This window comes from Osmia lignaria, chromosome 15, assembly GCF_051020975.1.
Source record: "Osmia lignaria lignaria isolate PbOS001 chromosome 15, iyOsmLign1, whole genome shotgun sequence".
Classification (NCBI taxonomy): domain Eukaryota; kingdom Metazoa; phylum Arthropoda; class Insecta; order Hymenoptera; family Megachilidae; genus Osmia; species Osmia lignaria.
The window spans coordinates 8,462,531-8,487,481 of NC_135046.1; the positions used below are offsets into that span (position 1 = coordinate 8,462,531).

The 24,951-nt window shown below is 41.7% G+C and overlaps 1 protein-coding gene across 7 annotated transcripts in view; it reads right to left on the reverse strand.

Annotated features, from left to right (window-relative positions):
• The window catches only part of LOC117612027 (uncharacterized), a 263,880-nt gene that overhangs the window by 176,337 nt on the left and 62,592 nt on the right, over positions 1 to 24,951 (reverse strand). Inside the window, exons 1-2 of one of the 7 annotated variants that reach the window (XM_034340654.2) lie at positions 3,522 to 4,223; positions 2,507 to 2,760 (exon numbers count right to left, since the gene is read on the reverse strand). The exons of 4 other annotated variants lie outside the window; for them this stretch is intronic. The gene's annotated coding sequence lies outside the window, so the exon portion shown is untranslated. Of the gene's footprint in view, positions 1 to 2,506; positions 2,761 to 3,521; positions 4,224 to 24,951 lie in introns of those variants that run through there. 2 more of the 7 variants (XM_034340656.2, XM_034340655.2) reach the window with 2 other exon arrangements.

A 24,951-nucleotide genomic window follows, 5' to 3' on the forward strand; every position in this document is an offset into this window, starting at 1 on the left:
ACTATTTTCATAATTTTATGTATTGTAAATTGGTGCATTTCAAATTATACAATATGTGATTATATAAATCTTTCAGATTTGAATAAGCTCTGGTAAAAGAAATAAAAAGAAGAAAATCAGTAGCAGGATGGAGGTGGTAATTCAAAGAAACGGCACGATCTGTGTCGAGGGTAGCACACACACACACTTTTTCGTTTCGACTAACGTGCATTAAATTCGTCACGGGACCGAACAAATTAGTCCGTCTCTACGCGAAACCAGCTACCATGAATTCCCGGCAAGATTTCTCGAACGGAAAGTTGCTTAATTGCAAGCTCACGCGAACCCTTCAGCGTTTTGACATCGACACGAAACTCGAATTTCTTTTTCCTCAATTTCGTCCCGGCGAAACTTCCCATTTTAATTGAGAAATAACACGAGCCAGAAAATCACCTGCCAGAACGGTCGGCGACTAATGAAACGGTGCTAGACGTAGAGCACTTAAAAAATCTTCGAACACCCTCGACCATGAAATATGGGTCAACGAAACAAAAACGCGACCTTCCGTTTCTGGTTCCGTCGCTAACGAACCCTTTTATCATTAGCTTTGCGCCAACTTATTCGAAGAACTTTGAAGCTCGTTTCCCCACTTCTTCTAAATACATATTGATCAAAGTACCGTTACCAGTTAGGCAAGATAAAATTTTCAGCTGTTGACTTGATGATACGCGAATCTTTTTTTTCTTTTTTTAAACATAACTATCTATGAAAATCTCAAAAAAGAAAAAAATATTTCAAAGACATCTTTAAACACAATTTTATAATTCATATTTGTTCCAAAATGGTATATTATCTCATCGTGAAAAGTGTATATTTCTCTGTCCATGAAAATGTTGAAACAAAAGCTCGAAGAATTTTTCAATCGCAATAATAGCCACGAATCACAGCGGCAAGCAGCTCGTGTTTCACTTGAAGCCACCACAACTGTGTGTATATTTAAACTATCACCTCGGTCGACTATTGATTCGCTATTGGAGCCAAACGTCGAAGCCAACCGATGCAACAGCAGAGTTCACGCTGGAGAGTGGAATCGATGTCGCATCTAGTCGCATTCATCACGCGGACAGCGAGCGGAAAAAAGCTCGGCAAGGGGATGCGGGACGTGGTCGTCTGCTCCCGTTTTTCCAACGGTTTTTAATCGATGCACCCAATTACACCGGCCGTGTTTCGCAGCTAATTTCTCGTTATCGTTCGAGATAAAAGCGACCAGCCTCTACCGATTAACGCACGGAATTGCACGGATCGAGGCATTAAGCGTGCGACTGTATAAACTGCGTTTATTCCCATCGTTCGGGTTGCACAGCTTTAAAGCTTATGATCCACGCGCAGTTCGTGACCATTTTATCTTGTTTTTCTTTGTTTCGATACCCTGGTTTCGAGCCTGCACGTGATGCGTTTATCGGTACGTACAAAAAGGTTTTATTAACTGTACGAATTTTTCATTGCTACGTGCATTGGTCCGGTTGAAAAATGAAAATTCTACAAGATGTTGCCTTCGAAATATAAGTATTTCGAAAATTATGATAATCTATAATTGCTGGTTTTCATAAATGTGTAACAATTACATCCATATGATAAAATATACAAAGAATTTTCGTCTCGGTTGCAAAGAATCAGAGAAGTAGAATCGTAAAGGGAATTTGAAAAAATTGCGTGAAAATAAAAGGAACAACGATCGCGATTTATAGGTTCGGATGATTTTTATTGCTCTTCAAATCCCTTTAAACGCGTGTAATCTGACGTGCAAACGGACGTGGACGTTTTTTATCGTCGATTTCAAATGTTTTTCGTCAATAACCGTGCAACTTTAATCCGTTGCATAGTTTGTTCACAGACGATATTTATATTACCCTGTCGGTGTCGTACCGTTAACGGACAGATTTTTTGAAAACTACACGATGCTATCAATTACACAAGAACTAATTACTGAATTCATTATCCGTTAAAGAAACATTTGCAGGAAAGTTTCCACGATTAACACGTTCGCTCGTGCGGTCGAACATTTCCTGCTAAATGCTCTTCGAAAATTTTCCGCTTTTCGCCCAAGTATCCGATAACGACCTGAAATCATTTGCTAAACGAGCGAAACGATAACGCGGAAGAATTTCAATTTGAACGTATTCATCGTGATTCGTTACGCTGTTCCACCGTAAAATTGTCGGCTCCCGTTCGGAAATCGTTCAAAGAAACACCTATATGGAGTGCTTATCGATCTCTACTGAATTCTGTGAAAACGTTTAAGTCTCGCTCGTAAATCATCAAATTGTATACGAATTGTATCAAAGCTCTGTTGAGCAATAAATTTTTGTCTTGGAAACTTTCCTTTCCAATATTCTCTATCATCCCCCTACAATTATGTTCGCTACTTCCTTAAATAAACCATGAAAATTTATGCATTTTTTGTTTTTTTAAACGATGTAACAAAAATTGAGAACATCAAAATATATATCAATCGGTATATACTCACCCAGGCTTTTTAGTGTGCCAGTAGCAAGCAGCCACGTGACGGGACACAGACTTCCCATAAATTATCTAATCACGACAAGGACATACGTTCCTCACGGCGTTGCATTAGCGTGCCGGCAATTCATATTCATGCGACACAGCCTCCACGGACCACGCGTTAATAACGTATGCACGTAGGTCGTGTCAAAAACTGCAGGTCATCAGGTTGAATCTGTTGCGAGCCTTTCGCTGGGTCGTTGCTAATCTTGATCGAAACTTAACGACACGCGAGATCGTTTTAAAATCAACCGTTTACTCGCCTCTCGTCACCGTTAATTAATCGTTCGTTACACGGCTTACCTACGCAAACCGCTTAACATTATGCGAGAAATATTTAATATGCAATATTGCCGCGGAACGGCGCGGCACGACGCCGGGGAATCGCTTAAAACGCAATTTAAACGGCCGTCGCGGCGTAAATATTCATGTAATTTTGATGCACTCCGTTTAATGGGGGCGCGATTAAAAATCATTTAACGACGGCACGGATTTTCAGAGCACGCGAACGGGTTCGCCCCAGAAGCGGCGCGGATCGAAATAAATATCACGGCGAAACACCGGCGCCCGATAATTGCTTCGTACCTCCTCTAATAACGAGCTTAAGAAAAGCCCGAAAGGATAGGACGGGGGTCAACGACGCGCGCAAACTGACTTTCGACCTCGCTCAGAACTTCCCTATACTCATAATTGTTCTAAAAGCTTTTAGATCGTTATCGTCGTTCCGTCAGCATCGACCTTCGAGTGAAATTCGGGGATGTACTTATCGCGCTTAAGTTACCGGGAATGAGAAGAGAAAATCACGGAATACAAACGTCAAATTCAAAAAGAAATACGATAGAAAAGACAAGTGTATATCGACATAGTCAGAACAACGACGTCGTATAATGTTCAATTAAGAAACGTAAGGTTGAGAAAAAACGAACTGAGAATACAAAATAGATCGTGTATCCGATAGTATAGATATGCTAAACATTTACTTGGACTCCGATGACAATGAACTTTGCGGAACAACGCGCACACAGGACGTGTGTGCCTGCGGCGTGAGCGTGAATGCAACCGGGCGGCGCGACGAAAATTATGTTTGCATAATTTTCAATTTCGTCAGCGCCCCGCGGCGGAACGGGGCAGACAACGGCGCGCCATACGAAGACTCGCGATTACAAAAAACTAACGACCACCGTTTGTGTTTCGTGCGACCAACGCGGAGAGCTGCGAGCGAAAATCAACGTGGCTGGCAACGGGAAACGTGGTTAACTTCCGTTCTGTCGTTACTGGTACACGTCTGTCGAGCACACGCGGCACATTCTCAATCACGAGCCAAACAAAGCAGATATATGAATATCTTTGAACATTCTACCGTTCAGAATCCATCGACAGTTTTCGTAGAGTTTCTTGAAATCGAATCCAAGAAATTCATTTCGCTAGTTCTCTGTTATTCGTCATTTAAAGGTGAAATGCACAGAATTGATTAATTTCGGTACTTGTCACTCGAACACGTGAATATTACGAACTGATGGATTTTGTTCTTATTTGATTCTTAGTTGAAGGATCGCACACTTCGATGATTGTATAAAACGTAACGAGTCCTCGACACGTGAATCGTCCAGTCTCGTTCGGATCGCTGGTGGACTCTCGATCTAGGTTCGAGCGCGGATCGCGAGAACGAAGGTCGTCGCGTCGCGAATTGCACTGACTCTCGCAGATTCTCCGTTTCCCGCAGAAGCTTCCAACACCCCCCTCCATCCTACCACCCTAGCCGCTTGGCCTTGCTCAGCCTCGCTTCAACCCCTCTTTCAACCACCACCGCCACCCTCACCGTTAGGCGCTTTTAGCGCAAGCGCCTCCGCTTTTGTCCATACTCTACCCTATCCTAATTCGTATTCGCCTAAGTACGCTTACGTCCAGCCGGCAGGACAACGAAAATTTCTCCTTTTACCGCTTCGTCTCGCGGTTTTCACGGATTACGAGGCTGCTGCTCCAGCGATCGTCCGCACTTTTTTATACCCTCTTCCCAGTAGCGACGTGTAAAATACCCTCCGACCCTTGTCCTAGCTGGCAACCGGAACGATTGATTGTCTCGCTTCTTCTGTCCGTACCTCTTTCACTTCGCGCACCCCTTACCCAACAGAGGAACTCGGCATTTCTTCATGCACCGAATGCCTGCGGTCCCTCGTGGAATTCTTTTTCAGAAGAAATTGAGACATCCCACTCGTCCCTATGATTTCAGATTACTTTTTCACTATGCTGCACGAACTTCTTCAGATTTGCTATTGCAAAACAGTGTATCCGTATTTTTTGTTGCTATTTCTGAATTTATATTTATTTAAATTTTTGAAAATTCCACTGTCTTTAATTAATGAGCTCTTCTAACGAACAAAGAGAACGTGTTGCACCTTGGAAATTATTCTACCGGCGGAAGTTATAGTTGTACACATTTACACAGTCGCGCGGATAATGAAGGGACATTATTCATCGGTGGAGTTAGAGAATGCGACTGACAACGAGCCCGGGGTCTTTTATTCGGCAGCGTAACCGCACGAATCTGGCGGATAAAAAGCGGCGTCCGCTACGGAAGCGCAAGCTTGAAAAATCAGACCGTTAAATTGACAAATCGAGCGTAGCTGGAGCGCATTATCCGAAGTCTTGTAAACAGGCAACACTAATGAAGCATCCTCACGGGAACACGGGCGTGGATGTGCGCGCTACATTTTTCGCTCATCGACGACGGGGGGATGATCAAAACTCGGCTTCGTCGAGAGGCAATGCCTGGCAAATATGAATACACCCGCTGACGGCAGGCTGGTCGAGAATTAAAATTACCCTCGAGAATGCTCATGCTGTGGCTTAGCTAGGCCTTCTCTTTCCACATTCCCCTATTATTTCCCGGCTAGAGTAAACCGTTTCCCTCTTTCATCGCGCGTGTGCGCATTTACATGCCACTCTACCGCTCGTTCCCTTTTCTCTACCTTTTCTCATCCTTTTTTCTCGCCTACACCTGTTCGCTGTTACGTGTTTATTCGCTCTTTCACCTTCTCTATCGCTCGTTCACCTCCTGCCACGGGCGTACTATCACATCCACGTCTACCGTTGTTTCATCTTGCTGGCCGAAAACACCGAGCCCGCGGCTGATAAACCTGGCCAGAATTGTTCCGGCTTTCCAACGAATTTCACGAGTTTTAATTTCCTTCGACACACCTGCATTGAAGCGAGCATCGAACTTATTGCGGATCAACGTACCACAGGTGGAGATTTATTGGATCACTCGATGGCTCTTTGATTGTCGAAATTAAAAGTCGTGAAAGAAGTTGGGCATAAAAGCGTTTTTCTCAAAAATAAAATCAAGTGTCCATGTTATAATATTCTTTTGAATTTGATCGTAAATCAGTCGTTGCGAGATGTACTAATTCTGATTGTTATGAAATTTTTATGGAAATAACTGTTTACATCCACGATCTTTCTCTTCCGTTGTAATGATCATAGCAGCAAAGTACTCGAAATCATGGACCGATTTATCGTATGCAATTAAGATGCTTTCCGGGACATATCGACGACGAAAGCAGGAGAAACGCGGAATTCGATGCAATTTCGGAATCGTAGTTGATTCTGATAGTCAATTCGGAACATCCTCGAGCGATCGCCCATAGTTGAGCGGAATTAGAACGCTTCGAAGCATACTTCGATAAAAGTTTACCCTTCCTCCCCCACTACGGTTTCCAGCATCGTTCCGCAATAAATGGTCCGATGCGCGTGTAATGAAACTATGACCAACAGTTGTGTGCGTTAGTTTCGCGTTTAGAATAGTTTGGAAACCTGGAAATTGGATAATAACATGCCACAATTCTCGAGTGGTAGAATTTCATTTTCTACGTCTTTGAATTAAATGCATTAAACTTCGATACAAGAAAACTTTTTCAAAAACGTTTGAGTTCTCTTGGTATGGTTAACAAACCGCGGAAAATTTCGGTCGTTTCCAGCATGGAAACGCGATTGAAAGTTAGAGGAAATAAAAATCGAGTAACCTATCGAGAAGAAAAGATGAATGCTTGAAAATAATACCGGAAGCTCGGCAACGATGGGTTCGTAACAACGCGGCAGGCGCAAAATATAGTATATCAGATACCCGGCCGTATTTGATCTACGGATCTGAAACTCTGCCAGCTGGATGAACTTACATCGAAATGAATTGGAGATTGAGTACGCTTCGCAAGGAATTTCGCCGCGCGCCGCGCCGAGCTGCCGGTGCTCCTTCATGAATTTCATCAGTACCTTACGAGCTTCATAAATTCCCCAACAATCTCTAAATCGTTCGGTAGCTCCGCGTTATTTGTTTCGAAACTTCGATTCGAACGATCGTATCCGTTGCGAGCTCATCCTTGCACGGCAATCACGAGAAATTATTTCTTTTCGTTCGAGATTGTGGCCGCGTTTGGACGCGGACGAGTCGAGAGGCGTCGTTCGTTACCCCGACTCGAAGAAATCGACGGGGCAAACGATTCTTCGATCGACTTCGAAACAATGCCTTTTCGTGGACGCGGTTTACCCCCATCCCTTCGTCGATCAGAAACGCGGAAACCTTGTTTCTTTTGACCCGATAGGATCCGATGCTTATTTTCCGTTCATAGCGACGAAAAAAGATAGAGGCACCGACCTACGAAACCTCTGCTAGAGACACGCCCGCCCACGTCCCGGTCCTTTGAGAAGTATTCGAGCTTTGATCACCGATAGCTCGCTCTCCCTCTGATTGTTTCGCCTTTCTCGTTCGTTTCGTTCCCAACGACCGAGTCCCTTTTGCCGCATCTGATCTCCGACACGAAACTTTTTCTATCAAAGCCTCGCTCTGTTAACTTTCTCGAATATTATGGTAGAAAAACTGTACCGTCTAAGGAAATTATACCGTAATGATTCAGTACATCTATAACTACTTTCTAGAACCTGGTGTATTCGTAACGAGATTTGAAAGCAGCATAGATACGAAGAAACTTTAATTCATTTGAATTTAACACACAGCGGGTATCCATTCTTTCGGGTCATTTTGTCAATGCGATGCAAACTCGATCTCACTGTTGACCGTGACGATGCGAAGGAACATCAAGCGGCAAAAAGTGTTTGAAACTAGTTAAACTCGTTCGCGGCGACCCCTGCTGGTTAATTTATGCTCCTCACGCGCTTGATTCATCCCCGAAGTTACTCGTTCCGTGTCAGTTAATTCCGCTCAACGAGCAAGCGTTGGGACGTTCGAATGGAAGATACCCGAACAAGGGTAAGGAAAGAGACGGAGAATTAAAGAGCGGAGGATCGCGGCGTTCCTGTCTGAAGGCAATGAATATTCCGTTGTTCGCTGTACCGATAAAAGAAGCTCGTGACCGGTCGAGATAGTCCAACTTTGTGACGATCCCTTCGCGCTATCTGACCCGTTATTCGGTTACGTTGTTCGTTACCTCGACCGAGACTTTAAGAAGCACGGAAAGGAAAAGTCGAAAAGGAAGGAGGACGCTGGAAGACGCGAGATCGCGTGTAGAAAGTTAAAGAGGAAGCGCGGCTCGAGTGCTGGATTCTCGTGATGTTGCAGATGCTGCATAAAGTTTGATTAACATCGTAGCCTGGTAATTGCAGCCGAGCGGTGACTAACACGAGATGTAATACCGTTTCTGAATCTTGTTTATGGCGGAATGTAACAGCGAACGTTACTGTACGCAATGGTGCTAACTTTTAGATGGAAATAAGAGGAGCTTGAGTATTTACCTCAGATTTAAGAGAAACTTGAGTAGATTACTGAGAACCTTGCTACAATCCTTTCTTGTTAAATAATAAATCGAGTAATTCGAAATATATACGAGTACAGGAGAACATTGATAAATTCCTCAATTATTTGTTAAATTTAATATCCCTAACGTTTTCATTTCGCATTTATTTGATTAAATTAGATTTATACCGACGTCGAACGTGTTAATTCAAGAGAAATAACGCAACGGCGCCAAACAATACTGGTTAACTAAACCGAAAGGATGCGGTTCGTCCCTACGCGATCCCTTTTATCAGGTGGCTGCATTTTTCTTCCGGTAAGTGGCGATTCCCTTATCTAACCTCCCTCCAACGACTCCCTTCTCCCTTCGCTCGCTTCTACAGCCTGGTGCCAAGCAACGTAACCGCTGCTGCGATTCTCCGTTGCTTGTCCTGTCAGGGTTCAGTACTTTCAAGAGAGAAAGAAATCGAGAATAACTGGAAGCGAGAAGAAGAACGAACGACAGGGACGAGCCAGAGGTAGAGAAAACTAGGATTTCAACGAAACAGAGTAGAACGAGCATAGAATGGGAGGAGCGCCTTAGCAGCGACTTTATTTAGCCGCCAGTGTAAACTTTCTTCCGGTGAAGAAATGTTACAAACACGTAGTATTTAAAGGTGTGTCGAGGAAAGGAAGACAGATGCATCGCCTGCGAGAAATCTTTAGAAGAGTATATAAAAATTGCGGCGAATTTTAATAGTGGGTCCGGATACACTGTTTAATGGTTAAATTATTGACTGTGTGTAATTGGCAAAACAGATCGAAGCGGATAGGGGACAGGAAATCGAACGAAGAAGTCTGGAGGAGAGGTTCTATTGAACCAGTCAGGTGTTTCATCGGCATCGAGAGGAACTGTACGATACATTGAAGAATTCAGTGAAAAGATGGGTCGCTAGTCAGCCTTTCAGTCTGCACAGTAGCGCGATTCAAAGCGATGGAGAAAAAGCAACCGCGTAAAAATGCTTTGCCGTCAAACTCGAAGTGGCGTGGTTCACGCATGGATTACTGGTTATTGTTTCGATCCCTGGCCGGACGAGGAAAAGCGTCCGCGATGAAAGCAAGAGAGAAGAAGAAAATGGAAATGTAACGGAGAAACAACGTTTCTAGCTGCGAAGAAACAGAAGATCTCACTGGAAAACGGTCAAGCTTCTTCAGAAACTTTCACGAGGAGGATTCGTGCCTCTACTGTCGAAGAAACTTAAAGAATTGAAGCGTGTGCTGTTTTGAAGATCTCGAGGAATCGCCGAATAAAAAAAGAAAAGAAAGGATGTTGAACAGTGTAAAAAGCGGTTTTGAGGAAAGTTTTGAACGACCTGCATGTTGGACTATCCATTGTCTATTTTATCTTCACGAACCATGGTTCCTACTATTGAACGGCAAAAATAGAGATTAATTTGAACGAGAAGAAATAAAATACTTCATCCTTGATAGACATCCAACATCGATGTCATGTTCTTGTCAGAATTACGCTATTAAATATCAAATTCTATCCGTTTCGGCGAGATATGTATTTCAAAATTAGAGAAAAGGTGACCTCTTTATTAAGGGTATTCATGAATTACCCACTTTTTTGTCAAATTTAGCATTTATTTATAACGAAATCATTTTGTTCTGTAATACTTAACATCGCGTCTCCAGCTAGCTATAAATTCCTGCTCGAAAGAAAACTTAAAATTATTAAGTTTTAATTAATTAAAATAAAAATTAACTTATCGACCATTCAACCATTCACTGGTATACCTGATCACTCTAATATTATTATAAAAAAAGTAATACACCAAATAATCGTCATGGCACTTAGCGAAAATACTATTTCAGTCTATTTTTTCCACAGTCAATCTTTTCAACTTTCAAGTATACAACGTTACCCATATGATCTCGTACGGGACAGATGATGGCATTCGCAAAAATTGAAGTGACTCGGTTGAACGACGAAACAACCGTAAAAATAATAATCGTTATGGGCCGACTGGTCCGATAAGGAACTCTCATGGAATGTTTAAAGAAAAAAAAAAGGAAATAGGGTGAGCGTATGAGACGAGACGAGACGAAAAACGTGGTGAAACTTTTCCCCGGCTGTTTTAGCGACATTGAATGGGAATATCGGCTACGCCGGCGGCCATCGCGAAAAATATATAGGTGGGATATAAGATAGGAAATAGAATAGGCTCTGTCCGTTATGTGGCACAGTGTGTTGCGTGATTCGACTTCGTGAGTTCAATTTCACTCGGAGTTGTAAGATTGGAAAACTTGCTTGCACTTCGTTTTTTTCCTCTTTCTATCCCGTTCCCCATCTACTTGGCGCTATGCCTTTGGTCCACTTTGTAAGAACACGGTATCACGATCCTGTCCTTCGTTAACATCTGTCCAATTATTCATTTAATTTCCTGCTTCTTTTCCTTTTATTTATGATCGCTTCTGCTGATGACGAAATCAATTGCTTTCGGCGCAATAAACTCGCTTTACCCATTTAGAATCCCTAATAGAAATATTAATGAAACCAGATATTTGTAGCAAAAAATATTTAACATCAAAGTTATTCAACAGCTACCCAGTAAAACCAAAATATAAGTCTGAAAATAAATTTCCATTGCGACTGCTATTTATCCACAGACGAATGATTGCAACCGACAAAGAAATATGTAACACAAACTTCGCAAGACCGTTTCAAAGTATTATAACAATGGAGTTTGCTACGGTGGGAGTTCCCTTTAAGAGAACCAAGACGGATTTTGAGTGCGTTTACGGGTGAAACGAGGAATAAGCAACTCAAAAACGTTAACCGGCGAAATGGTACCCCATTCAACTGTACAGTTTGTCAATTTTCCACATACGAATTTGCATTCGGCCAACTTCCCAAATGCCGAGTCCCTCATGATGAAAATTAACAACGTAGCTACAGCTTCGAAACTTCCTGACTGTCGGTCCCTATTGAGACGTTTACAGGAACAAAGCGCGAAACTTTACCAAATAATATGATTTTAAATCAACTATGAGACAGCATGACTCGCGATGTGTTCAACCGTCCCAAGTGAATTCTTGCAAACTTTCTACCTGGGTTACACTTCGCTAATAAAAACGAACTTGCTCAGACTTTCTGCGTTTTAAATATGCACGTAGAATCGTCGAATCGACGCAATCGCGTCGAATAACGCGCATCTGATAGTTCCCCACTCTTTGCTTATCGTAGTTGCTTTTGCATTTATTAAGAGACCTCCTTCTTCCTTTTACCGTGCGTCGTTTCCTGGACCGACTCGACGTTTGCCAAGGGAATTCTTTGCATCCAAGAAATCTCACGGGTTCATTTGGCAGTCTGGCTCTGTGTTGTGTAAACAGAAGCCAGAAACATCAAGGACGAGACACGGTTTGAGCACAGCCAGCCACTATCTAGCTTCTGCGGTATTTTGTCCTCCTCTCGAAGCAACGATTGTTCGTGGCAAGCTGAGGAGAAGAAAAAACAACCCTCTCGATCCTAGATTCGACGAACCGTTGAATATTTAATCTATACATAGCAACTGTTCTACGTAAAACGGCTGATTTCGCAGCGAACGGATTTCCTCGGTGAAACATGACGATTACAAAACGTGAACCCGTAGCTGAACGAGCATTTTTATTTCGACCATGTTCTACTTTTTTGCAATAAGTTTGCAGTATTCTGTTATTTGCATAGGATGAAATTTCCGCCAGTCGTTTCGCGAATGGATCAACTTTTCGAGCGGATGGAAAGAAGAGTGTATACGCGGTCCGAAAACGACCACGAGGCTTTACCATCAATTTTTCCGACGGACGAAATCGAGGGAAGTTTCATGAAACGGAAAAAGAAGGGAAGAAAAGAGAGGGGTTGAATGTAAGGCGCAGCCGATCCAATCGACAACCGTTTGACACTTCACAGAGAACTTTGGAAAATCGAAATGAAACGTCGTGCTGAAGAGAGGACGCTCCAGGCCCATAAAGGGACGAGCAAGAGGACAACGTGGAACGAGGAACGTTGCGCGAAAGCAAAGGGGAAACAGCGCGAAAAAGACAAACAAAGGGACAGATGAGAAACGAAGAGCGAGGGTGAGAGAAACAACGTTGGTGTAATCAACGAAGCACGCCGATTTCTACCCTCGAACGATTCCCGTTGGGGAAACGCGGCATTGTTAAAGGATCGGGATAAATAAACAGGTCCTGAAACAATGCCGAGCATTTGATAACAGTTGAGGGAGTCGAAGTAGGCGTCAAACACGAGACCATCCTCCTACTCCTTCTCACCTTTGCATTAATTATCGCCTCGAACTGTTACCTTCTAAATTATTTTCAATTCAAAGCCACCGTTGCTTTGTCAACGTTTCCGTTCAAGGCGGAAACACGAGCATCTTTAACGACGCGACGCGACGTCTCGTTACGCGATGCATGGCGAACGGATCAGAAATATAACGACTTCTCAGCGACATGGTTCAGTGTTGTTAAATTTACCAGCAGACTCTTTACAATTCGTATTCTCTATGATGGAAACATACATTTGAAAAACACAACAGTGCTTCTTCGACGAATTAATTTATTTTGAACACGAAGGATGCATTCGATGCATTCGCGGGTTCAATCCAAATATTACGAAAGAGCTACGCTAGCATGAAATTGTATCGAAGAGAGAAACAGACGACGATCGATCGATGGAGAATGAAAAGCAACGTGGTATTGTTAAACGACGCGCATCGTGCACCCATGTCGCTTCGAAATAGCTCCATTGACTTCTTCCACTCTGTATAATCTCGGTAGGGAGTCAGGGTCTTTGGCAGTCGCTGCCAATTTGCTTTATCCTGCGCTGCGCTTACATAATGCATGCAGGATCAGTGGTTGCAGTTGCAACTGTGCATGATATACCTTTGGTGAAACGCGTAAGACGATTTCGACAGTTGACGTCTGAACGCGTTTTGTTGCTGGACAATCAACGCGATGAATTATTGCAATCGATCGTGGATACGGATTGCAGAGGTTCATTTGTAATTTTGAGATATACTGTTGGATGAATTATGGCAAATCTAAAATTGAAAATCTAAATGATAGCACCCTTAATAATTTTTATTAAAATACACCCTGCTAGAAAACATATCATGTAGAGCATTTTTAAGACACTCTAAGTAATAAATGTATAATTAAAAGAAATTTGTATTTGTAATGGCAAAAGCTATTCCACTCGATCGTTAATTTTATTAAGATAGTTTACTTAGAAGGGCACGGGGTTCATGATTGAAACGTTTGCATTGATCTTCATCCTGTTTCTTCGGTGATTGGCCAGTTGATTCGATCGGTGGAAATCCAATATTATTCAACGGGTACGAAACGCGTAAGTGAGGGAAGAAAACAATCCAGCTAGTTTCTAGTGGTTACAGTGCTCGTCCCAATAAAGGAACGGAAGCAACTGTAACTTGATTTATATGGGTGTTTCCCCTTTCAATCGACTACCCTCCTTCCTCGACCCTCATTCCTCTTCGACGTCCAACCATGGTGTTCCGAGTCCCCATAGATCCTCGGTAAGATCAGATAGAAGTACGCGGTGTGATATCTCGATATACTTTAATTTCGAATCGAGGGTGGATCGAAAAATTCGATAAACCCTCTGATGTTTCTTGACAACTGAATTACCTAGCCGATCTTCCGGGTTCTTAACAGAATTTGACAAACACGAGAATTATACGAGATTAAAGGGAGAAGATGATATAACCATTTGATGAAGAACTGGCTTGAAAAGCCGGATAAAGTAGAAAGATTCAACGGGTTTATTGCCTGATCGGGCTACTCCTCATCCCTTACCTAGCTCCATTGTTTCCAGTGGCAATAAAATAACGATCGATAACGATATAAACGTCGAAGTAGACGGACAACTTTATACTCTGGAATACTCCGAAAATTGAAAGCTCGCTTCTTACTTCTCTATAAACATCCCCCGTGCGAACAGCAGTTCAATTAGAAATTACTTAACTCGATGATAAGTTCAAGCATGCAAATATTTCTTTGAAATTTTCCAACCTTCGGTTAAGATCTTCTCGCCCCTGTTTCTGTTCGCTTTACAAGACATCTTCTTTCAAGAAAGTTAAATTTATTTACGGTATTGGAATTTTCATCTTAGCGTTTCCGAGAAAAATTCCAACCGCGTGGAAGTACGAATCAAAGAAGCTAATTAGACCCTCAATTTGTTCGATAAATGGAATCCGTTGCGTTTCGCGAATGTTATTGATATCAGGTATGAAATTTTGCTACATTTCCAACTTTCAAGCAACTTTCAGGTCAGAACGCATTTCGATATCGCATATCGAATTATACAAACTGAGGGAAACGCTGCGGCCCCTTTCCATTTTCACAGAAAAACGAACACGCGTTCGTCTATAAGCAAAAATGAAACAGTCGATTGAATTTCGTTGCATTTGCCTTTCATCCTGGTAAATACATTTCATACGTTATGAAAACATATCGCTTTATTCCTTCTCTCTTCTTGTTCGTTCCAAGTAAAACGAATAGCTTATCGAATGACTACGAGAATGATTAAGTTACGATTAAATTCTTTTTCTCCAATAAAGGAAACACCGATTCCAACGATACGATTAATCCGAACGAATACAAAGCGAAGCATTCTCCGAACGAATATTACCGTTTTGTTCATTTTATTGAAAAGTAGGTTCAGCGTTCGCTTTTCCACTCCGATTCTGAGGAAGGCTGCTTTATTAAATGCGAGATTTCAATTATTTCTACTTGACGTGCTGAATGTATAATTTCATACAAAACGATATTTATCCTACCTATAATTCGACGACGCACCATTTTCCTGACGATGAATACTCTAGATTTATATTTGTCGTTCTCTAACGACTAAGCTGCTCTCATCAAATAACGTTATTCTTTTAAACGAATCGAATAAATAAGAAAATTATCGAGAAATTAAATTCAAACAGACGAAATACGCCCTTCGGCGTAGACAAACGTTTTCACGACAGCATGCACTCAGACATGGCACGCGAAACAAGGAAATTCGTCGCAGAGGAGTCGCTGCTTTTCAAACGTTTTCCCGAAGACAGAGGGGTCTAAAGCGACAGGAGGCGTAAAATGTCAGAAGCGTAGGCTGCGAACGTGGAATGTAAACGTTGCGCCGCACAAGGCTGAAGTGCACTTCCCTTCAGGCAGCCGACATTTCGATTCGCTCTGCGTAAAAATGAATCGACGACGAGGAGCGAGCAGCGACAGCTTCGAAACTCGAGCCAGCAGAATGTTTCCGAAAATACGCTCCTCCTCGACGAAGAAAGCTGAGCTTTTTCGAAACGATTCCAAACCAACGCGTGGAATTCGTTCGATCGATGCCGATATCTATTCTCCAGAGGTAGCGTCCCTGGAAAAACAGATTCTCCGAGGATTCTTTCATAAAAATGAAAGTAATATTCGCCAGCGAATAAAATCGATTCTTTACTTCTCGTTTTCCCGAGCATTGAAATACGAGAACTCGATCAACGTTCTCGAAAATCGACAACTCCTCCTCCCAACTGTACTTCGGCAAATCGTTGTAAAACAAAAGCTAACGTTTCCGTTGGCAGAAAATGGTAGGACGAATGAATTCTGGCGAATCCTCGATGCAGCACCGAAGAACCAATCGGCGATCCCCGAACCCCGACATCCGCGGGATGATATAATACGATGTCTCAATTTTTTTCAACGTCCAAGTAGCCCAAACAGCCACGTTTCGAGGCCAGGGTTGCTGGACCTACCCCCTCGGACGCTCCGAAGTATCAGCCTTTGGAATTTTATTTCGCTGTTAGCGGACGATAAAAGTGGACATACTTTGTCGATCGAGAAAGATGGCTAAAAACGATTGCAGCTACAGTTTCGAAGAATTGCAGCAGTTTCGCTAGCATTGCCCATCCTTCTCTTCGCTCGGCTATTTTCCACGCTGTTCGACGATCATCCCCTTGTGTCCACGCGTCGTTCGCGTGAACCTAGCTGAAGTTTTCGCTATTATCGGCCCCTTTGCCCGACGAGAAGCCAGAAAAAGCCCTGCGCCGCATCACTAGTTACGAATCACTGCTCCGGATGTTCTTTGATTGGCTTTCTTAGTCTGGCCTCCGTTTTTCCTGCTATTTATACGAGCTCCTGTTTCGTTACGTTTTGATCAGTATCGAAACGCTTGGCTAGCTTCTTTTTCTGTTAGTCGCTCGAGGAAACGTTATAGAGACAATTAGTTACAAGTCGACTAATTGTAAGATTAAAAGGTTTTATTGTGCTATTCGTTGAACCAGACCTTCTGATATATCTAATTTGTTACGCCAATCAGCGATCGAAGAAGAAACCGATCTTAATGAAAAGTAATTCATATTACTTCGGTAAGAAGAAACCATCCCTAACCCGAGGAAGAACAGAAGAATGAAAAGAATGAACCAAAGTGAACCGTAAGAAGCGGAGTTTTCGGGAGCATCGGAAACGAGCCGATGCCATTCCTGAATTCTATCAAATCAGATTGTTTATGCGGAATATTCATCGACTAGGGAGTGCAAGGACTCTCAAAGGGGTGTTCACCCTTCCTTGCTTCTGATCGATAGCGGAGAAACGACGGATGCTTCTCAGACAAGGTTGCCGCCACCTCGACGTCACTCCCTTTCCAACCCTTGATTCGCATTTATCCCCCTCGGGAGCCCCTTAATTGCATTGTTCTCTCTTAATGAAGCTGCTTTTGTTGCGCAATAAAGTTAATTGGAAACAGTTTCCGTCACGAAACGCAAAACGTTCGATTTCCTGCCTTAACTTTATACCTTCCGTCGATTTTCTTGCTCGTTTTCGGTTTTTCGTCACGCTACAACGCTTTCACGAGAGACAGGATGTCGTTTCTCGTCGTAAAAATGGCAAGCTGCTCGCAAACGCGTCTGTACTGCGTTAAAAATACCATCGTTCGATTCTGACGATCACGGTGGTCCGCTAAGGGACCTCGATCCATCCTGCAGGCAATAAAGCCCCGAAATTTCGGTTGTTCGGTATAATAGGAACATTTAGAAGCTGGTGCAAGATTCATGGGGCGAGAGTTTCGCGAAAGTAGAGCGTATAGAACAATGACGAAACCGCTGCGAGTCATCGCGATACCGAAGCAAAATTTATTATCCCATTTTCTTGTGCCTTTGCACAGTGAGCCTAGGTAAGTCGCGCCCTTTGACCTACGGGCCTCCATCGGCGCCTTTGATTAAAATACTGAGCACAGCTCGAAGGCAATGAAAAGACTGCTTTATCTATTAAGTATATACATTAGCTTTCGTTTGAATGCTTTCAAAATCTTGTAAATTTTATTTACCAATTCAACTTGTATAATTTTATTTAATAAATAAATACACGACAAACAATTCACTGAACCCTTATCAAAATCAGAAATTTTATTAAACGATAGCGAAAAATGGAATCCAATGATTCTGTCATTTATTCAGGAACCGATACTGTTTTTAATAAAAAAACAAAGGAGGAAACGTTGAAATATATTATCGCGTAACGAACGGGCAAAAAATCGTTCGACAGAATTATCGTCGATATAGCAAGCGGACAAAAGCACCGAAATCTGCCGTTGGTTCGTGACGTTATTTCGCATGGAGCTGCTATTATTTTTACAGTCGCGGTCTAAAATTACATTAACGTCGGTGGACACGTTCGCAAAAGAAAGTAAAAACGCAAAGGCCACCGATGGCGCGTTGGAAACGCTGGGAAGTTCGCGTAAACTTTGAACACAGTCAGAGCAGACCGGTACCGTGCTAATCTACTGCCAGCGGCTATCAAACCAATTTCTTCCTATATCCTCTCTTTTGTGCCATTAAAAAATCAAGCAAAACTCGCAGACATTTCAAAAATTGTCCCGCTACCCGATTACGAGATTTGTCTCGTAACGTTTTCGCATACGGCTTTTACAGTGTCACAGATCAATGTTCTCTGAATGAGACTCGTTGTTATCTTGTCTGTGAATAAACAAATATAATCTATACGGACAGATTTTGCAACTGTGCATACTACTGAAAAGCTCTGAAAAGGTAGAGGATGCGTGTAGAATAGAACTTTAGAAACTGTGATTGATTTCTCATTCGATACTGTTGATGTTGAATATAATATTACTTAGAATTTTTGTTAATTCTCTTTCTTCTTTTAATTTCTTTCAGTTCTTCGATTATATTAAATTTACGATGCCAATCGTCAATGACATTCACGACACTTAACGCGTTAATCTTCAAACCATTAACTTAAATGCCTTATTTTCCTTTCGCCAGTTTCTACCATCACTCGATCCTCAAGCGACTATAATTCCCTTAAGGAAGTGAAATATTGAATAGACGAAATGGACATGAAAAAAAGATTAAGGAGTCGCCTTAATGTGGCTGTAAGAGAAGGCCATAAATTCGAATTAGGAAAGAAAGGTGGTGGGTAAACGAAGAAATATCGAGATCACGTTAGATCGTACATGCTTGAGGAAGATTTTCACGCGTGTCTTACACGGAACCGTTTACCTCGACTTTCCTATGAAACCGAGTTTCGTCTCGGACTTGATTTCTCGACTTCGAGCGAACTTATAGTTGGTCGAAGTCGAGACATATCTATCCGATCCGAAGAAACTTTTCCACGAGCTTTAAAGTTGCTACTATTCCGCTCGAATCTCTTGACTGGGAACATCGACTCGAACATCCAACAGAAATTCACGCAGATAAGCCATGCACCCTGCGAGAGCTTGGAATTCGATCTACGGAAGTCGCTTCGACGCACGAACCCGTGATATCTTCAACGAGTATTTTTTGGCGAATTCTCCTCCCTTCGGGCCAGCCTCGTATCACTCGAAACGGCAAAGCTTCATCCACGATAAGCGAATCCGGTGGTTTCGACCTCTTCCGTTTCCTTTTATACTTTGTTTTCTAAGAAATCTTCTGCGAGTACTGTCCTTCTTGTTTTTTTTTTTAAAGAGACAGTTTCCAAAGTGGAAGTTTCGAAGAGACAACTGAACTTCTAATACATTTGGTCACAATAAAATCAGTGATAAAGACAATTCTCTTGAGTTGGATCCTTTTCCAGGATATGGTACGTGAGGATTTCTTAAGGAAAATTGCAAAAGGGGGAAAAAAGGCGCCATCATATACTATAATATTCGAAAATTAATTTTCAATTATTAAATATCATAAAATTTAATGTACACCTGAAAAATATTAAATGAAATTTTCCCAGGTAAACGTGACTAACACATGACTAAAATCAACTGGAACGATCAATCAATATCTTACCCCACAAGATCTGCAATAAAATTTGTCGGATTTTACAAGCCTCTATGTTCTCCAGACCATTTTCACTGAATTCGAACGCGGAACTTCAAATAAATTGGGATTCGGATCAGTGGACCCGGCAGATGAATTAAAACTGTAGAATCCCCGGGATCAATATCTACGTTAAGCGCTAAAACGGCATGCGATAGAATGGAACGCGATTATAATTGAGGAATGGATCATCTAAAAACGACGATCACTATTCTGTTCGTAATGTAACGAATGTTCGAAAGTTCGATGAATCCAATTAAACCATCGTAGAATCGTCCTCTTAATCGTTGCAAAAAAGCTTGCGGTTTAATGAATGTGACGTCACATGGTACAAGAATAAGTATCGAATCATTTAAAAACGAAGCAATCAACTGCATTGTTTAAAGATGCATTTATTGTAACCAAAAGAAAACATTTCGGTGGGAAAAGCGAACATGAAATAAATACACACAGTTGAACTTTCAACAGTTTAAACGTTTTTAAGAGATCTTCCATTCATGGATATCTCAGTATCTTCTATTTAGTTGACTATTCCTGGAATAATTTCTACAAGTATTTTATTTTCTTTATAATTATTTCTTGTACTTCTTTCATGAATTTGTTCACACTAACGTTTAAACAACAAGTTCTTCAAAAAGCAACCCTCTTATTTTCTCTACGAAGGGGAAGTCAAGGTTCTCGGGACCTTGACGGAAGAAAGACGTAAAGTGGCTTTGAAGTAACTCGACGACGTTCCGCTGTGGCTTCTACTCTCGATGCCGTCGCCGTCACGTAATTTTAATTGCCTATATCCATATTTCCGGCAGCGGAAATACCCTCAGGGGATGAAAAGTCATTTCACCCGACCCTCGACCATTCTATCCAGTCGCACGACTCGACTCGCTTGCGTCTGTTCAGACGCGAGGAAATGTAACGACCGGGAATCAACCGTCCCCATTTCGCCTACGCTTCTCTAGAACCAGCGCCATTTAAAGGGGGATGCTAAAACGACCATCGCAACCTCGACGTTTCCGCGAACTTTCCACGCGAATTTCTTTTCCCGCCGGGAAATCCAACAAGGGCGACACACAGCTTCGTCTACGATCACCTTTATGACTACTGACGAAGTAATTCACCGACGAATTGCGAAAACGTTTACCCGTCTCTTTTCTCCGCGAACGGGGCGACACGAGTTATTGAAAATACCTCGGTACACGTCACCGCGAGATTTACACCCGTTACTATCTAAATGGATTGCTTCTTCCTTTTTTTTTTCTCTGGGTTTTACGAAACGAAATTTTGCCACCGCGACTATACGTGATTTATGTTGTAACGCTCTGATTGAAAGTTTTTAATCTGTCCAAATTGATCGTTGTAAAAAGAAAGAAAGAATTTAATATGAAAGGAACGACAGAAATATATGCTGCTTTTGTTTCACACGCAATATGTTCTGAGAGATATAAATATTGTTACGATCGAGAACAGATACCATTTATTTACCAAAATTTCAACGACTCATATTTCAGAGTGATGTAATACGAAAAATGTAGGGAATAAATTGAATAGTTGTTCCAGTAGCATTCGACACGACAGGGTGAACATTTATTTACTGTTTGTTTTCTGCGAGTTTTCGTTCCCTTATTTTTACACCACTTTAGAGGCAAATTAGTACTACAAATTAAACACCCTGCATTTGGAGGAAAAATAACTCGTTTAGGGGATGAAAATGAGGTTGCGAGTACAAATCTCCTCGTTTCAAATCAGCTTTTCTCGTAATCCTGTCGGTGCGAACAGCAACCCTCGTGAAACGATACTGTGAAATAACATGAATAACGATTCTTCGCCAAGCATCATCCACGATATCATACCTCGTACACCGGGAATAATTTTAATCATCGTTATAGAATACTCATGCAAACATTAGCAAATTTTAATTTTACAAAAGTAGGATTACCTTATAAAGAGAAGCAGGATTTCTTTCATTATATCACGCTTTTTATGATTACAATACAAGAAAAGCTATGTACCCTTAAATCTACAGCGTGTAAAAATTCCCATTTCTTTATCAGACGCAGACTGTGTACGAAATAGATCACGAAGAAGGTATTCCGTTCTCCATTGATCTCGAACGTGTTACCAAGAAGGCAGCGGAACGAAGTCGTAACCATCCATAGTGTCACATAAGGATAATACGTACCGTAAAGAAAAATTTACGACCTAGATACGCTGATGTATCCAACCTTTCTGTAGCCGCGAGATCGTCAATTTTCACAGGTCCACGTTCCCGTCATACTTCCACTGGACGTTCCATCGTGCATGAACGCAAGACGAGAGCAACTGCTCGTAATACGGTCGATGCGAACGTGACTTTACGAAGGAACCGGGCTTTCCAACAACGCGACGTTGAGCTACGGATTCGTGAGGGAAAATAATTTCGATGATCGGACGTAGTTCCTCGAGAATCGTTTTCGCGACGTTCACTGCCGTATTATCGACGTTAATTGACAGCCCGCCGCTTCTTCCATTAACGCTCTTCCGATGCAATCGCGAACGCGCCCAACGTCGAATGAATTTTGAAATTTTAATCGGTACCCTTTGCCTCCCTTCTCCATCTCCGCTTCCAATTCAACATTTCTGAACACGGACGAAATTAATTAAGCGAACGTTTCGACGCGTCGCCGTTTAACGGGTTTTGCGTAATAGTCGAACATATTCAATTAGCGAACTGTAAATAAACCTATGATTGTCGATAATTTCAAACGAATGTATCTTTCTGTTTCAGGTCTTTTCGCGCTTTATCGAAATTACTGAAACAGTTAAACCATCGGCAACAGTTCACCTCTGTTTTTGATAAATCTCTTTCATTAGAGAATTTCATCGGACGTATTTGCGAATTTTCAACCCTCTTGCCAACTGGGAATAGACGCATACTCTGAATCAAATTAATTATACAGATGGTTCATCAGATTATTATTCTGATTATAACGATTCGAGCAATTGTATGATAATGCTTGTGAGACGATCGTTATCATTATGGAAACAATTAGAAAGATCAATGATCACGAAAATATTTGGAAAACCGTATTGATTTTGAAATTTAAACTCTGTTCATTATCCTTTCTAGGAATTTTTAATAAGGATGATTATTAAAATTGGCATTGTTTACTGTAACTATTATTAAACTATGATTTAATGATTTAACGTTGATTATCAGTAATAATGGATGAAAAGTTTCCATGGAAAGCAATGACGCAGCTTCACGACAGACTTAACATAAGACAATAACGAATTAATTAGCAGCGCGGTCAAGCTTTAAAGACGTATAATTAAATTTTTATAAATTAACAGACTGCGCTCAACCGTCCTTTATTCAAGCAGACTTTTAATTGAATCCTTAGCGGTAACAGGTGGTGCAAGGTGAACCTATTATTATCTACCAGCTCTGTTTCAAACAGTGCTCATTCATTAAAATGCCATAAACTTGTGTATTCTAATTTCTATTTCGTTTTGCTAGCAGAGCAACGAAAGCTCGGTTATCATGTTTAACTATTTTCACCTGCATCGTACACTCGATTCTCGTATTTTGAGAATGCACCATGATATTAATTGCGGACGTTCAGTTCCCTGCTACAAACGAATTCCCTTCCCTTCGTGTAAGCGATCATAATTAATCGTAATCCAGATTTAGACAAGCCATACTGCTCCGACATCGCTAATTTCCAACAACGCACTATGCTATTCTCTATAAACATATTTTCTATCTTGATAATGTTCTATTATCTGTTTTAAAGTTTTACCCATGATCTACTGGAAAAATTCCAAATTCTATGATTATAGTACCTACTCTTAAAATTTTGAATAACTTTAAAATACTAATCGTTTGAATGATGTTACGACAAATTATTTTCAAATCAAGATGATATCCTGACGTGGATCTTTTGATATTGAAAAAAACATGCCTTTCTAGTTTGATCCATGTAACATGACCGACGTGTTATCTTAAATGCTGAAATTCTCGAATTTCAAACCCAGAAACTCTCAAATTCAACAAAATCGTGCCACCAGTCGACCCATCGAACACGGTGTTCGAATTTTACTTACTACATCGGTTACAGCATTCAGTCTGCTACGAGCCGTGGACAAACTGTAAACAGTCCTCTGGTTTTCCAGGTTTTTTTCAGCAAACAGGCCAGTTCCCGTGGCCATGCCCCGATCCCGTTGTCATGCGAATGCACCGACACGGTTTATTTCCGTCGTGTACAAGTGTAAGCGGCGAAACGCTGATTTACATAATGCTATGCATTATGCGACAATAAACATGCGCGGCGTAGATTCGGAACGGCGTATCGGTCTGGCCCATCACGAGGCCAGGCGGGAGCCGATCGAAATTTCGAAATTTTCTTCCTGCGACTGGGAGCGATCTGTGTACGGCATCTACATCCTGATTGGTCGACAACCGTTTGTCCAACATCACGAAATTTACGAGCTGTCGCACAACGTGCCGCATATAAATAAACTACGGCTGAGCAGAGTTGTTCACGGATGATCGCAACGATGTTACCCTGCCCGCGTGTCCTACCCTCGACGAATGTGCCAATCGCAATTAGAATTCTGCGCCCGCCACGATTATTGGTTCGTGCAGCTTCAAAACTCGCCCGACGTCAGCTCGATTTCACGCCGTCAGAGAAACAACACAATGATACGTGAAAAATTGCCGACGTTGATTGGGAAAATCAGAGATCACCGGTAATCAATTTGTCTTTCTATTTCGTCGATGAAAAAAATGAGATACTTGTTAAGGCAATATTGCTCGTTAGATTGATGATCTATCGAGAAGGTAAAGCACTTCATATTTTAGGTCTGGATTAGACAAGGTTATATAAATGAAGGAAAAGTCATAAATCACTGGTGAAAGATTTCTCTTGAGTTAATTGCCGCGGTGAAAATAGACAGGTGTAATCGCACGTACTGAAATTCTAATTATTAATACGTTGAATGCCACGAGCGGTGAAAATTTTAAGTAACATCGATAAGGAGATTAGAAATTAATCGGAAATTAATCACGGATCAATATTAGTTGGCACTTAACTCGAAAAATTATGCTAGTAATACCGAGACAACGCGAATTAGTTAGGATTTTCCATTTTGGAGTATGTTCAATTACTTGGATCATTAGAGACCCCTCTAAATTGGCTCGTCTTCAACGTCGGGTCTAAACTACCAAAATGACCTATATATTTTCCAAACAAATGAACACCCGACGACTTGCAAACACCGCTCTAAGTATCTTACACCGGAGGCATACGCTAAGTAAGCGTTTAGCAATTATACTAGCTTACATTGCTGAAGGAGGAACAG